The 7,488-nt window shown below is 45.8% G+C and overlaps 1 protein-coding gene across 4 annotated transcripts in view; it reads left to right on the top strand.

Annotated features, from left to right (window-relative positions):
• The first annotated feature begins 565 nt into the window (after positions 1–565).
• gpam (glycerol-3-phosphate acyltransferase, mitochondrial) overlaps positions 566–7,488 on the top strand; it is a 29,624-nt gene continuing 22,701 nt past the window's right edge. For 3 of the 4 annotated variants that reach the window (XM_031582919.2, XM_031582920.2, XM_042710091.1), the window contains exon 1: positions 566–858. The gene's annotated coding sequence lies outside the window, so the exon portion shown is untranslated. The remainder of the gene's footprint in view (positions 859–7,488) is intronic. The other variant, XM_031582921.2, reaches the window with a different exon arrangement.

Genomic DNA, 7,488 nt, shown 5'->3' with positions numbered 1-7,488 from the left:
CTACAAACTACACACCGTGCATCCAAAACCAGCCACACTCTATTACAGGCATTTCGGACAGGACTTTTAATTTTATGGTACCCGGAAATAGTATTGTTGCTGGCAGTTGCTGCATTGAAGGTGATCGGAGCTGAGCGTGGTGCTGAAAAGTGAAAAGTCTCTCAGGTGTGGCAAAGAAAACAGCCAACAGTTTCCCCCTCTTAGTCCTATACTGTCTAGCGTGGTGGCCGTCGTTTTGGGTGATATGTATCATACCAAGTATTAGAGGCTGGACACTAGCGACAGAGTCTAGAGTTCATTTCGAACAGCCAGCTTCAGCGATTTTGAATATTTTTCACTTATGCTCTGTTAACTCCCTTGCAGGGAAATGCTGAGTGAAATGTAGCCCTCTCTCTCATTCAAAAGTCTCTACCCTCTTCAGATAAATAGTGTCTGATGACATCCCTTTTTTAAGATTTTATGATTGCTTCAACTGATTGGTTGTAGCATCGCCGCATGTTATCAAGCAGAGCCACTGTATGAAGACAGGGTACTTTTATTTTGGCAAAGTATCAGATTTCACCCGGAAATGAAAATCAATCGGCTTGCTGTTGCTGTTGCTAGCGAACGAGTGAGCAAACGCGGACGTTGGAAGCATGGTCTGGGGCATTAACTCAACGGAAGAACAAAACACAAAGAAACCCCCCCTCTAACAGGGCCAGTGGGCGTTTTTGGAGCTTGTAGTTGGAGCCAACTGCAATTCAGCAACCCATATGTTCAAGGGCGAAGCTCAATCGAGTGAGGGGAGATACGATAACCACATCACGTTACAGCGAGGACAAAGTCAAGATGGTGCAATTGGAGCTCGCTTCTAATAAGGTGAGTTTGTGATCTACCGGCAACCTAAATTGTAAAAAGCCATCCCAATTGAGAAGATCATGCTTTGTTGCTGGTGAACGAGCAGTAGCATTAGTTCATTTACTGCAACTTAAAAACATTAACGTTACACCATGATCGGGGAGTTCAATGAAGAGCTGTGAAATATTAGTAGCCAGCTAACTCATTCGCTAGCTAAGTAAGGAAGCTCATGTCTGTAACATTAGAAAGTCTTTTGAAACCCGATGAATGACTCATCTCGCGTGCTATCTGCTGGTTAAGTGTGTTTCCTCTCCCCGGCTGCCAGGTTGTCACAGCTCGTGTGTATAGCTCGACTGGGATGCTCAGCGCACGTCAGCTGTCATACCTGCCCCTCTTATAAGTTACTGTAAGGTCGCAGGTGACCGTTATGATGGAAGAAATCGCATTGAAAACAGTGATATTGCCGCCGCGTTGCTAGATCTGAGCTGGTCAGCACTGCAGACAGGTCAACTTAATAGTGATGAATTCGCTGAGCACTATGTCACTATACGGTAATGTAAGGGGTGCATGAGCTAGAGAGGGGCTTGAGGTCACGCTCTATTTGAATGACACCTTGAAAGATTTTGCTTGCTGGCTTAACGCGATTTCTGCTATTGTGTGAGTGAATGTGGACAGCTTGCCGCCTCTTGAATAGATCTCATTCTTTAACGACAGCGTGTGAGACGGATTAACCCACATCCAGTCAGGGATTGTATGAGTGACGGATCGGCGCTGGCGTGCAACCCCGCTGTAAACTGACCCATATCTGCCTGCCAGCTCGCGAAATAACCTGGCAAGCTATGGCCGCAGCTGTCAAATCCAACCTCGGCGGAAACTACCGGTCCAGTCATGGTCTTTGCTCTTGCCAGCGGTCGTGTTCCTCCTAGCATAAGCACATTGACGTGCCGTGTGTGCACAGCGATGCTCTTCCACCGCACCTTCCAGCTCAGATTGCTGAATCGCCCCATCTTCCGTCACGATGTCCGCAGATAGCACTCTCCCTCTCTCTCTCCCCCCCCCCCCCCCTTTCTCTCTCTCTGCCGATTCACCGGCAGGGGAGGGGACTGTGGCGCTTTAACCTTGTGATGTCGAGCGGGCTAGATCCAGATGGACTGATGCAACGTTAGAACTTTTAATCTGGACGCGGCAAAGGCATCTTGAAGAATCGATGGTGTGAACATCTTACATTGAGCAAAAGTAATCAATAATAATAATAATAATATGTCTAATAATAATATTAGCCGCAATGTCAGTGAAGATGATGTTGATGGGACGTCCGATGTTGGACACCTTTTCTAACGGCCGGTGAATGCAGCGTTAATGGCTCCTCATCAGTTTGCAGGTCACTGGTGGAGCTGCGCTTCTGTTTGCTAAACTTCTGCTCTTTGGAAGCGACCTCTTGGCGTGAACGCCTTGGCATTGAGATCAGACCTGTCGCCTCCACCCCCCACACCCGCTCCCGGTCCCTACCCCCAGCCGATCCACCCGCTTGTTTTGGCTGCTTATATCATGAATATTCATTACCTCGGCGTCTGGCCTACTTAGACTTAATTCGGTAGAAGACAGATTCTTAATTACATGAGAAATCCCATTGTTGAATTAGTTAACACATCGCAGCGCAGCTCAGCACACCACAAGGCAGAACTGGGTGACCAGGACAGCGCCACCTAGAGTTCTTATGAAGTAGACCTGCTCTCGTATGGCGTCCCCTGGTCCACAGCCCTCTTGCCATCCTTCTGAAGTGTCATTTCCGCGTGTCTAAAGGTTGTAGGGCATCTGTGTGACGTGCTGGTAGTGGTATGATTTTAGTCCTAATCTTTATATGACTCCAGTATCACATGACTAGATCTCTGATAGAAGAGAAGTCTCTGTTTTAAGGTGAGACGCCAACACATCACCCTCTTAACCCGTCAGGAAACTCCAAAAGACTTAAGATAGTAACCCAGGCCATCAAGGACATCTGTGTCAGAGGTCGGCCCTGGGAAGCCAAGTACATGTGACTCCCCCCCCCCCCCCCACCCCACCTGCTGCCCCTCAAGTACAGTTCATATGCTTCCATGCTGTGGTCATATGACACACACACACACACACACACACACACACACACACACACACACACACACACACACACACACACACAGAGCCCTTCGTGGGGGGCACTAATCCCGTAGCCTCATATAACCCTCCACAAATATCCTTTCTGAGAAAGTAACACAATCTGAGTTTGTGATATTCTGGTGTTCTTTCATCTCACAAACACACACACACACACACACACACTTACTTAGACGTGAGCTTATTTATGTATGCACTCAGTCACCTCACCACCACTATACACTCTCATAATACACACACACATACGCTCATTCATGTGTGTCTCATACAGACATCTCTCTCCCAGGGCAAGCACACACACACACACACACACACACACTCTCACTACCTCTCTCGCTCTCTCAACATCCTTCTTTCTCCCCCACACACACACACAGACACACACACACACACACACACACACACACACACATAGACACACACACACACACACACACACACATAGACACACACACACAGACACACACACACACACAGACACACACACACACACACACACACACACACACACACACACACACACACACATAGACACACACACTCACACACACACACACACACACACACACACACCACACACATACACACACACACACCCTCTCTTTGTGTTAGTGAGTTGAACCCATAGGTCTGATTAGTTCTGCTCCAGCCATTGAAAGCTTTGCCCCTGCCGCTCTGCTGGGGAGACCCCACTGCCTTGAGCAGGTCATCCCCTCAGAGGGAGTGCACTGGGGCAGAAGGAGAAGAGAAGGAGAAAAAAGGGGTTCAGAAAAAAGAGAGGGAGAGAAAGAGGGAAGACAATTGGGGTGTGTGTGAACATCAAAGTTTTCTGTGTGTGTGTCAAAGTCAAGTTCTCTGTCTCTGAAGTTTGTATTTATTTACGTAGTGTAAGATTCATGATCAAGCCGCTGCTGTGACCACCAATAGTTGGCCAGCAGAATATCCAAAATGGTGATCTTATCATGGTCACAAAGGAAAGGTCCCCACACTGGATTTGCACAGACACCTGGGGTCAGGAAGCAAACTGAGGTGTGAGTGACTGCAATTAATCATAGTATGGTAATGGGGGTAGGCCATTGAGAACCATCTCAGGCAGCAGGTCAGAGAAACCAGATTATCATACAGAACAACAAAAGGTTGCCAGACCTGTTTGCATTACAAGCCTAGCTCATTTACATTAGAAGCCTAGGAGGTGTCTTAAAACAGTAAAGATGGCTAGAATTGGAGATGCTTGTTGTTCAGACCTACACCGCTGAATCCGGAGTATGTTCCACGTGCTTCGTAACTGCACTTTACTGGAATAAAGATTGCTGCATCAGAAACAAAGAAACTTCTTTCGTTTCTTACAGTAGGCTACCATAGTTGACAGCGCTAAAGCTATTCTGTAGCCTATATGTAGAGTCCATGCTGAGAGTCCATGCTAAAATAACCCTTGAGACGTCTGTGAACACGTGTGACTTTTGGAGAGAATACAAATCCGTTGTCTGCTTTAGCCTGTGTGCGCCACTCACAGGGGTTGCAGAGCTGAGATATGCTATCTCCCTAGCACACACACACACACACACAAGCCCACGCAGCTCACTGACACACACACACACACACACACACACACACACACACACACACACACTATGCTATCTCCCTAGCCTAGCCACTCTGTGAGCTAATCACTTGCAAAGCAGCAGCCTCTTAATCCAGTGGCCACATTAGTGACACTTGCTAGTCATCAACAGGATCCTCCATGAGATCGAAGCGAAGGTCGAAGGTCAAAGGCAACGCTCTTCCCCGCAGTCGTCACACTTTAATCTGACGAGAATTTAGAACCAGGCCGATGTTTGGACTGCAGTAAATAGCCTTAGTGTTCACACACACACACACACACACACACAAGCCCACGCAGATCACTGGCACACACACACACACACACACAACACACACCACAAGCCCACGCAGCTCACTGACACAAAGATCTCATGACTGGACACTGGTCATTACCTGTTGCACACACACACACACAGAAGGTGTTTATGAATATGTGCCATATCACTATTTGTCAGAACACCACTACCAAATGTGTTACGCTAAAAAACAATGGTGTGTTGTTAATGGATGTGACGGTTAGCAGTATTTAAACGTACTCATCCAGTGCCTCTTCAAGCAGCAGTAGTAGTACTTAAACAAGTCATGGCTTCATGTTACACTACGTCTTTTGGTCCGTGGAGTTTAAAAGCTCGGCTAATAAAATAATAAAAGTTTACTCAAAAAAGTTCCCGTATGGTCGTGCCAACTCGGCTGCCGTTGGGGAAATGCTAAAACGTAACCATTTACTAGAGGCAGATCGCTACCCCCAGTTTAGTTTCAAATAAGCATTAAAACAGTGCAATAAAAAACAAAACAAAGAGCCGATCTATTAAAAAGCGCCGTACAAGCCTAGTACACGGCATTAGGACGCACTCGAGAATTCTAGAATGGTGTTGACGTTGTGACAACTGTATGTGGAGTCAACATCATATTATTACCATTATTATTATTATTATTATTATTATTATTATTAACAACATGTGAAGAACAATATGTGATTATGCAAACAATAATAATAATAAATCAAGCGGTCAGCACTGAATGCTTACAGTGCAGATTGGTTTAGTGAGTGCGTTCATGTGAATGGGTTCATGAGGCATTAAGTTCATTAAGTTCATTAGCAGGGACTAGGCAGGCTTAAAGGCCCGGCAGGAGGTGGGAATGTGCACCGCTGTTCAGAGCCATATTTGCACAGCTTTTAAGATCAGCAAAGGGTTGAGCTGTGGAGAGCCGTGGGGCTGCTGGTGTGTGGACAGACCTGTTTTTTTTTATATGCATGTGACGATGTGACCATGCCATTGAGCCGGGCTCTTTGGTGTGGCGGTCAGAGCGCATGTTTGGCACCCTGTAGACCCGGGTTCGAGTCCGGGTGGGGTGACCACGCTCTCCCTTCGCTACAATGCATCTGGGGTCAGTATTTGGACCTAGTTGATCTGCATCTGGGGTCAGTATTTGGACCTGGTTGATCTGCATCTGGGGGTCAGTATTTGGCCCTGGTTGATCTGCATCTGGGGTCAGTATTTGGCCCTGGTTGTTGTTGTTTGGGATTGTTGTTGTTGTGTGAGGTCACAATGGGGCAGCAGAGCCCAGCTCTGGCACTGCGGATGCTTATACATCTGGGACCCGGTCACCCAATCACGCGTGTTTATTTTATATCCCTGCGGCAGTGAGGGTTTGAGTTATGACAGCTGGTGTTTACATGCATGCTCAACCTATACAGACACACACACACACACACACCTCACACACACACACACACACACGCAGAATTATAACCAAGACTAGCTCAAAACCTACACACACACACACACACACACACACACACACACAGATTTATAACCAAGACCAGCTCAAAACCTACACACACACACACGCAGAAAGTGAAAGTTGCGATAAAAAGTTATGAATTGTCCTCTTTGTAATTATAATTGAGTTATTTGTTGAAAAATAATTAATTAATAATTGATAAAATAAAACATCAAGAACAAAACGATTGAGAAATGGTCCTCTTAATAACCTCACCAATATGCCAAACAAAAGATTACCTGGACTACAAAAATGTAGCAAAATATGCTTTACTTATCCACAACGAAGTGCACATGTTGGCATTACAAAAGGACCAGTACGACTGAATAAAATGTTATGAATGTCTCAGCCTTCATATGACGAAAAAAAACAAAAAACAGCCTGTGTCACTATGATCTGTCTCGTCATCTGACGTCCTGCCTGTGTTTCTGCCGTTCTCCATTGCTTATCAATCTGTTTTGCTATCCTTGTTTATTTATTTTATCCGTATAAGTGTTGATGTTCAATTTCAATATATTAATTTAAAGTCGTCCAATTTCAAGTCATTCCATTCTTCAACACTAGCTGCTACCTTGTCTTCAAACAGAAAGTAACGTTAAAATCTCCATGGCAACAGCTCTTGAGGGTTTGGCAAATATCGGATTTATTGCTTCCTTCATTATTCACAGCAAAATAAATCATTTTCGTTACATTTCATAGATTGTATTACCAGACTCTATGTAAAAAGGGCCACGCACAACTCGCGGAAAAATGATAAAAAATGGAAGCCAGATCTATTTCTGAATTTTCGGTGCGGACATTCTGTACGTACGTTCTGTTCCAAGTCGTTGTAGCCATTCTCATTGGGCCTCATTGTCGACCCTACCTAGGAAAAGAGGTCTGCCGGATTCATGAACGCCTGGATATTAGTTTTTTAAAGCTTAAAAGTGTCCGTAGCTGTGCACTGATTCTTAAGCCCAATTCTGTCCGCTGGTGGGAGCGTGCTCACCTGTGTGTGCGCGCACGTGTCTGTCTGTCTGTGTGTGTTTGTGCGCATAGTGGCGGAACTCTGCCATGCGCGATACAGAGAGCAGAGAATTGTAAACGCGCGACCATGTAGAGACAGAAATT

Source organism: Clupea harengus, chromosome 16 (genome assembly GCF_900700415.2).
Source record: "Clupea harengus chromosome 16, Ch_v2.0.2, whole genome shotgun sequence".
NCBI lineage: Eukaryota > Metazoa > Chordata > Actinopteri > Clupeiformes > Clupeidae > Clupea > Clupea harengus.
The sequence above is the reverse complement of the archived record's forward strand: the minus strand, read 5'-3'. Positions and strand labels throughout refer to the sequence as shown.